The following is an 8,754-nucleotide window of genomic DNA, read 5'->3' as shown; positions in this document are numbered from 1 at the left end:
CTAACTAAGCCAGTCAGGAGCCTGCAAGTCTCAGATCATTTAAAACTCTTTGTCACTATTCATAACTAGTTATGACACCCTCTTATGTGTTTTCCCTTGCATATATGTCCTTGACTTCTGGTTCATTCACTCCTTCATTCAATCAGTAAACATTGAGTACCCTATGAGTTAAGCACTGAGTGTATGGTGATGAACATCTTTGACACAGTTCTTGTCCTCATGGAGTTTCTAGTCTAGTAAGACTGAGTGCTTGGCTGGCTCAGTCAGAAGAACATGCAACTCTTGATCTCAGGGTTGTGAGTTCAAGCCTCATGTTGGGTGTAGAGATTACCTAAAAATAAAATCTTAAAAATAAAGCTCTATACTAAGGTTGTTGGATATTATCCTAAAGGCTATAAGGAGCGTTTGATTTATTTTAAGCAGGGGAGTAGCATGATGACATAAATGTTTATTTTATAATCAATCTGGAAGCAGGATGGAGAATGAATTTGGTGGGAGAACCAAGAAAGGAAGTATGAGGGAGCAGTGAAGAGGCTGCTATGTGAGGTGGGAGGCTAAGCGGGGGGTGGGGGAGTTGGGGGGGGTGCCTGGGTGGCTCAGTAGGTTGAGCGTCAGACTCTTGAATTTGGCTCAGGTCACGATCTCACCGTTTGTGAGTTCCAGTCTCGCATCATGCTCTGTGCTGACAGTGCAGAGCCCACCTGGGAATCTCTGTCTCCTTTGGCCCCCTCCCCTACACACACTCTCTCTTTCTCTCTCTAAAATAAACAAACAAATAAATAAAAATAAAACCCTAAGGGAAAATTTTCTCAAAATCAAAGCAGAGTTTTCTAGAGTCTCTGATTCTCAAGAAGCAAAGGTCAGCACTGAGGACTCCGGTGGGGAGGGCCTTGGTAAATGCGGTAGGCCCTGGAGGACTATGCTGTAGCCAACAAAGGGGAACCAAGGCAGCCTAAGCTTTACCAAATAATAAACCAACCTTCATCAGCTCAGCCCCTGGTTGGTTAAAATGATTGATCACCTATTCTGCCTAGCAGAGGATGAATAGTTTCTTTCTTTTTTAAAAAAAAGTAGGCTCTATGCGCAATGTGGGGCTCAAACTCATGATCCTGAGATCAAAAGTCACACACTCTACCAACCATGCCAGCCAAGCATCCCCAAGAATGAACACTTTCTGAAGGGAAAGAACATCAGCCTGAGTCAGAGTGTCTACAACTTTTGGGGCACTTGAGTGGCTCTGTTGGTTAAGTACCCAACTTCGGTTCAGGTCACGATCTCATGGTTCACGAGTTCGGGCCCCACATGGGGCTCTGTGGTGACAGCTTGGAGCCTGGAGCCTCCTTCAGATTCTGTGTGTTATCTCTCTCTCTCTCTCTCTGCCCCTCCCTGCTCATTCTCTCTCTATCTCTCTTTCTCTCTCTCTCTCTCTCAAAATAAACATTAAAAATTTTTAAAAGAATGTCTACAACTTTTATATACAATGTTCAGCATTTACCTAAAAGTTACTAGGTGTGCCATGAGAAAAAGATAGACTGTAGAAACACATCCACAAAGATCCACAAATTTGAGTTAACAGGCAAGGACTTTAAAATAATGATGACTAATATATTGAGAGAAAATGGATGATAAGATGGAAAATTTCACCGGGGACTTGGAGTCTATAATAAAGAATTGGGGAAAGGGGCACTTGGCTGGCTCAGTTGGTAAATTATCCAACTTTTGATCTCGGAGTTGTGAGTTCGAGCCCCACATTGGGCATAGAGCTTAGTTTCAAAAAATAAAAATAAAAATAAAAAATAAAGAATCATAGGGCACCTGGGTAGCCCAGTCAGTTAAGCATCTGACTCTTGGTTTCAGCTCAGGTCATGATCTCACAGTTTGTGAGATCGAGTCCCGCACCAGGCTCTATGCTGAGAGCTTGGGATTCTCTCCCTCTCTCTCTGTGACTTCCCTGCTCACACTCTCTCTCTCTCTCTCTCAAAAAAAAAAAAAAGTAATAATAATAAGGAGAGCCTGGGTGGCTCAGTCGGTTGAGTGACAGACTTCAGCTCAGGTCATGATCTCATGGTTCATGGATTCAAGCCCCATGTTGGGCTCTGGGCTGACAGCTCAGAGCCTAGAGCCTGCTTCAGTTTCTGTGTCTCCCTCTCTCTCTGTCCCTCCCCTGCTCACACTCAGTTTATGTCTCTCAAAAATGAATGAACATTTTAAAAAATTAAAAGGAAAGAACAAATAAGTAGAACTTTAAAAAATTAAAAGAGTCAGAGGATGGGGGCGCCTGGGTGGCTTAGTCGGTTAAGCGTCCGACTTTCGCGTAGGTCATGATCTCGCAGTTTGTGGGTTCGAGCCCCGCGTCAGGCTCTGTGCTGACTGCCAACTCAGAGCCTGGAGCCTGTTTCGGAGTCTGTGACTCCCTCTCTCTCTGACCCTCCCCTGCTCACGCTGTCTCTCTCTCTTTCTCTCCTAGAAGTAAATAAAACATTAAAAAAAAAAAAGAGTCAGAGGATGAGTTCATCAAGATGGTGGAGTAGGAGGGGCGCCTGGGTGGCTTAGTCGGTTAAGCGTCCGACTTTCGCTTAGGTCATGATCTCGCGGTTCGTGAGTTCGAGCCCCGCGTCGGGCTCTGTGCTGACTGCCAGCTCAGAGCCTGGAGCCTATCTCAGAGTCTGTATCTCCCTCTCTCTCTGACCCTCCCCTGCTCACGCTGTCTCTCTCTCTCCTAGAAATAAATAAAAAAAAAAAAAAAAAAAAAAGATGGTGGAGTAGGAGACCCCAGGCTCCAGCTTCCCCCAGAGATCAACCATCAGCTACCCACAAACGAAAACTGCTCTAGGAGAGCTCGCGAGTCCGCGTGCACTTCAGCAGCACAATGAAACAGATAAGTACCACACCAAAAGGAAGGGACAGCTTCCTCTTGCCCATCATCCCACCCCCAGGCTGGTGCTGCTTAGTGCCAAGAGGGAACTCCCCAGCTGGAAAAAGTTCCCCTCGCCAAAAAATGGACAGTGGGGCCAATGACCAGTTTCTCTAATCTCTCAGGGCGCTACATGAAGTGGTGGATATGTTCACTAACCTTATTGCGGTAAACATTTTGCCATCTATAAAGGTATCAAATGAATCACATCGCATACTTAAACCTACACAATATTATTATATGTCAATTGTATCTCAGTAAGGTGGGAAAACAGAACCAGATGGAAATTCTAGAACTGAATACCAACATCCGAAACCAAGAACTCAACACAAGCATTTGACAACAAAATGGACCCAACAGAAGACAGGATCCGTGAATTGATCATTAAATACGTAGCACCTAAGTTATAGTACACAGAGGGGAAAAATAATTTAAAAAACAGAGAAAAGAACAAACCAGAAATGTGGGACACACTGAAAAATGTCTACCATATATACAATTTAAGTCCCAGAAGGAGAAGAGAGAGAACAAATGGAGCAGAAGTAACAACTGAAGAGGGGGGTCTGGGGGGCTCAGTCGGTTAAGTGTCAGACTTCGACTCAGGTCATGATCTCATGGTTTGTGAGTTCGAGCCCCACCTCCAGCTCTGTGCTGACAGCTCACAGCCTAGAACCCACTTCTGATTCTGTGTCCTCCTCTCTCTCTGCCCTGCTTGTGCTCTGTCTCTCAAAAAAAAAAATGTTAAAAAATTTTAGAAGTAACACTTGAAGAGATTATAGATGAGCTTTTTCCAAAACTGAGTAAAGATGTTAACACACGGGTCCAAGAAATTCTATCTAGAGGCTAACTACTCATACACAAAAGCACACACAGAGGCATGTCACAAAATTGCCTGAAGATGAAAGGCAAAGTCTTAAAAGCAACCAGAGGAAAAAAGACAAATTACCTTCTAAAAAGCAAAATAAGTCTTAGAAATGACTTCCTTGAACAGTTTGAAATCTACTCCCCTAAAATCAAGGATGTAACTTATGAGTATGCCTTTAGTTCTTTGTGTTATAATTCCAACTTACTGTCAACCCAATCACTTCCTTCCAGGGTTATTGACACCTCAGCATTTTCACCAGGTTCTCCAGAATGAGACCCATACTCAGTGGGCGGCAGTGACGTATGGTGGAAATAGCAGGGTTCGGCCTCGCACAAGCTACGAGCTCTTGGGCCAGCTGGTTAACGTCTTTAAATCTCGGCGATGCTTCTCATCTGCAAAATGCAGACAGTCTCTATCTTGTCGGGCTAGTGTGACAATTACATGAACAGTGCTTTCAGCACAGTACCCAGTATGGCACAAGAGTTCTGTGAAAGGCAGCCAGTATCTTCTTTTAAGATAGAACAGTTTGAGCAGAGCAAGGGATTACCAAATGTTTCACTTTTGGCAGAGAGAGACGCAACTGCAACCATCTGATGATATACTGGCTGATGGTGATGGTAGCGATGAGTCCACCTACCATTTATTGGAGCACTTACGATGTGCCAGTTTCCCTTCATTTACCCCTAATAGCAACCCTATGAACCCAGTACCATAAGGGTTCCCATTGGATAGTTGGGGAAATTGAGACTTAAGGAGGATTAGTAAATGGCAAGTGAAAATGGCAGAGGCCAGATCCAAACCAATACGCCTCTGACTTTGAAGTTGTGCTCTGGGCGTTAGATGACCCTCACCACTCATCTCTACAAGGTCACCGGGGCTCGTGGCAAGCCTGTCCGCAAGAAAGTCTGTTACACGACACAGTGTTACCGCTTCCATGCCTCCCTCCATTCCCGTGGCCCAGTGTTCTCTGTGGTTTCTTCACTCTCTGCTCTGGGTCCTTACACACAACGGGATGCCTCTGAAGTCTTGAAATAGGACATTTCCCTCTGATTTTGTTTTTGTAAAGGTGTTTACCTTTCTACTGTGATGAACTTCACTTTCCCATTGTTCACTTGTCTCAGTGACATCTCAGTCCGATCCTCCAAGCTTCCGGTTCCCTGCAATGACGAAGGAGGTTTCTCTTAGTAATTAAGACTTAGTCATGCTGATTTCAAAGCTTCGGGCTCTGATTTCACTCAAAACTGTCTTCTCAAAGGGCGGAGAAGAGTGCCCAACTTGGGTCTAGAGCAGAGTAGGGGGTTGCCTTCTCTCGTGATTTCTCTTCCCTTTTCTATGCACTGAGAACTTTAGGGTTGGGATAGGAACGAGGAAGAGGAATGTCTGACTAGTGTGGTAGTTTCTTCTACCCTATTTGTGGGTCATCCATCCAGCACAGTGGATAGTATTGATCTCTCAAATGGGGTGTATATACACCCAGCAGGAGGTGCCAGAAGCCTCACTGGGTGCTGTAGGAAAATATCAGAACTTCTATCTATCTATAGGTTTTTTTTAACCCAAAGAAATTTTTATAAGTCAGCTTCACTAATGTTTCCTATGCAAATTGAAATTAGCACTTTCCCTTAATCCGTATATCAGATGGTCACATACAAGGTCCCGAGGATTCTTGGGTAAGAGGGGGAGTTCCACAAAGCAAATGGCTTACCATGGGTGTTTTCCCACATTCCTTGGCTTTTTAGCTTGTACTCTACCTGTGGAGGGTTAAAAGTATTGTGCAAAATATTGTTTAATTTTAGCTAAACCAACTCAATATAATGAATAGATGGTTTCAGAAGATCTTCGCAAAAAATCCATGGGTTGAAGGAATGCCAATAATACGAGCACAAAGAAAGAAAATGACAGAGTAGAAAATTTCTCATTCTCCCAGTATAAGCACCTCTTTATCTCTATTTCGAGGTGAAGGATCAGACACTCTAAACAGATACAACAAAAAGTCAGGCAGGGGCTCCTGGCTGGCTCAGTCAATACAGCATGAGGCTCTTGATCTCAGAGTTGTGAGTTTGAGCCCCATGTTGGGTGTAGAGATTACTTAAAATAAAATAAAATCTTTTTTTTTTACAGTCAGGCAAAGGTTTTTCTAGTTATCAAGAAGATTATTAGAAATATGGATTTACAGTCACCTTTGACCTCAAGTTTGCTTTATTATGCAGTCCATTCCATATATTATATTTGAAATATAAGTATCTCTCCTGATCCGATTCCATTAACTGCTTCCTTTATTCTCTGATATAATGTAAAACATAGATGGAGGAAGGGAAGGATTCCAAGAGTATTTCAAAGTTTGAGTCCTGGGTGGCTGGATGAGTTGGGATATGGACAGCTGCGAATGAAATGGCGAATGCTGATGCTTCTGAACAAGTGAAGCCTGAGGTCAGAAGAAGACATCAAAGTGAAAAATGAATAGCACACACACCAAATAGTGTGTTTAGAGATGTGCACTTAAAGAGTTCCATTTCGAAGACCTTGAAAAATGAATTTGTAAATTCAAATATTTTAAATAATTTCTTTTTATTTGAGAGAGAGAGAGAGAACGAGCAGGGGGGAGGGGTAGAGGGAGAGAATCTTAAGCGGGCTCCACACTCAGCACAGAGCCTAACACAGAGCTTGATCCCATGACCCTGGGATCATGACCTGAGCCGAAATCAAGAGTCAGACAACCGACTGAGCCCCCCCCCCCCGCCCCGGGTGCTTCTGTTTGCTTTTTTAAGAAGGTTTCATGCCCAGTGTGGGGCTCAACCCAGGGTGTAAACTCACAGCCATGAGATCAAGACCTGAGCTGAGATCAAGAGTCAGATGTTTAACCGACTGAACCACCCAGGCACCCCATTAAAAAACATACATATTAACTGTTGAGTACATTTATATATAATTACACATTTTGAAGGAAATGTGTCAGATCCAAAGTGGTGGTGCATGAAACAGTGTAAACACCGTGTCATTTTAATTATACATTTTGCAAATAAAGCATTGCGTTTAAAACAACAACAACAAACAAACCTGACTTCTCAGTGGAAACAATAGGAGCCAGAACACAATGGAATGGCATTATTGTAGTATGAAAGAAAATGACTATAAAAGTAAAACTCCATAACCAGCAAAAGTATCCTTAAGAAAGGTAGGTGCCATAGATATGTCAGACAAACAAACTCTGAGCAGATTTATAGTCAGCAAGCCTGCACTAAAGGGAATTCTTTAGGAGGAAGGGAAATAAACTCAGATACTAAAACCTGGCAGGATGGAATGAAGAGTGATGGGTAACTAAATATGTGGATAAAAACAGATCGATTTGATTATACAAAACAATCATAATAATGCCTCATAGCTTTTAAAATATATATATAGAGAGAGAATCAGGGGCACCTGGCTAGCTGTATAGGTGGAGCATGTGACTCGATCTCAGGGTTGTAAGTTCGAGCCCCACATGGGATGTAGAGATTACTTAAAGATAAAATATTTAAAAATATATGTAAAGAGAGAGAGACAGAGAAAGAGAGAGAATTAAAATGCATGACATTCATGGAATTTGAGTGGAGTTGATCCCAATGCCTAACTTTCGAGCTGGGCATATGATACAGACCTGGGCAATAAAGTTCTATGACTGTAGCATGTGCATGTGCGTACTCTCTCTCTCTCAAAATAAATAAATAAGTTTTTAAAAAGTTAACTGCACAGACATCATTTCCACCATCACCTATATCAACAAATCATGTATAGTTCACTCCCTGTTGTAACTATCTACAAATTCTACCCAAACTACATGTCTGCAAAGACGTTTTGGGCACCCATGGCAAGAACGGGCGTGATCATTTTCCGCATTTCCTAGCAAAAGCTGCTGGACTTGTAAACACTTTGTCAAGCACATCATGAAAACTGGCAGCTTCTAAAACCCAATCTATGAAGACTGAATCTGAATCTGAAATAATGATACAGACAAATTTATTCTTGTTCTTTCTTATAAAGTTCAAAAGTTACATGCCTGGGGTAAGAGGCTTTGATGTCACTGCTCTTTTCATTTCATCTTCTCTTACACCTTCATCCCGCGAATACTTAAAGACTCGGCCCATAAATTCTGTCCAAAATCCTCTTTCATAAGAATCTTGTAGTTCAATGGGAAGCTTTCCCTCTGGAGCACACTGTACCATCCAGGGGTCACTATTACCATCTATGACTGTATTGTCAAAGTCAAAAATGAGCAAAACTTTCATGGTTCCAGAAGCAAATTTGGGTTACCATGGCTTAGTATTTCCAAAACAATTTTACTTTAGAATAGAGCTTAAACAGTCATAACCATCTTCAGGATTTTTTTTTTTTTTTGAGAGAGAGAAAGAATGAGGGGGGGAGGTATAGAGAGAAGGAGAGAGAGAAGCGGAAGCAGGCTCTGCACTCAGTGCAGGAGCCCCACTTGGGGCTCAAACTCATGAACCATGAGACCACGACCTGAGCTGTAATCAAGAGTCGGCCCCTTAACGGACTGAGCCACCCAGGCGCCCCACAATCTTCAGTTTTAAACACCAACCAGTTTCTAATGAGCATGACTCTTACTCTATATGCAGGGAACGAAGACTTCTGGTTTGGGGCAAAGAAACAGAGACTTCTTAACTCCAGCATTATCACTGAAGATCGTCTGAGAGAAAACCTGCCGGGTTCACCCTGATCATAGGTGCAGGCGCCTCACTGGGAGTCTTCCCTTTGAGGATGGCATAGGATGAGGGCTGGAGCACCAGCTCATGAGTTCAGGCCCCGCGTCGTGCTCTGTGCTGACAACTCAGAACCTGGAGCCTGCTTCAGATTCTGTGTGTGTCTCTCTCTGCCCCTCCCCAACTTAAGCTCTGTCTCTCTCTCTCTCTCAAAAATAAATAAACATTTAATAACAAAAATTAAAAAATAAAAATAAGAAGTTTGAACACACCTCTTTCAA

The 8,754-nt window shown here is 42.9% G+C and overlaps 1 pseudogene; it reads right to left on the bottom strand.

Moving 5' to 3' along the window:
- Window positions 1-3,043: 3,043 nt before the first annotated feature.
- LOC120236828 lies at window positions 3,044-8,041 on the bottom strand (annotated as a pseudogene).
- Between the last annotated feature and the right edge of the window lie 713 nt (window positions 8,042-8,754).

Source organism: Hyaena hyaena, unplaced genomic scaffold (genome assembly GCF_003009895.1).
Source record: "Hyaena hyaena isolate Hyena2069 unplaced genomic scaffold, ASM300989v1 scaffold_162, whole genome shotgun sequence".
Taxonomy (NCBI): domain Eukaryota; kingdom Metazoa; phylum Chordata; class Mammalia; order Carnivora; family Hyaenidae; genus Hyaena; species Hyaena hyaena.
The sequence above is the reverse complement of the archived record's forward strand: the minus strand, read 5'-3'. Positions and strand labels throughout refer to the sequence as shown.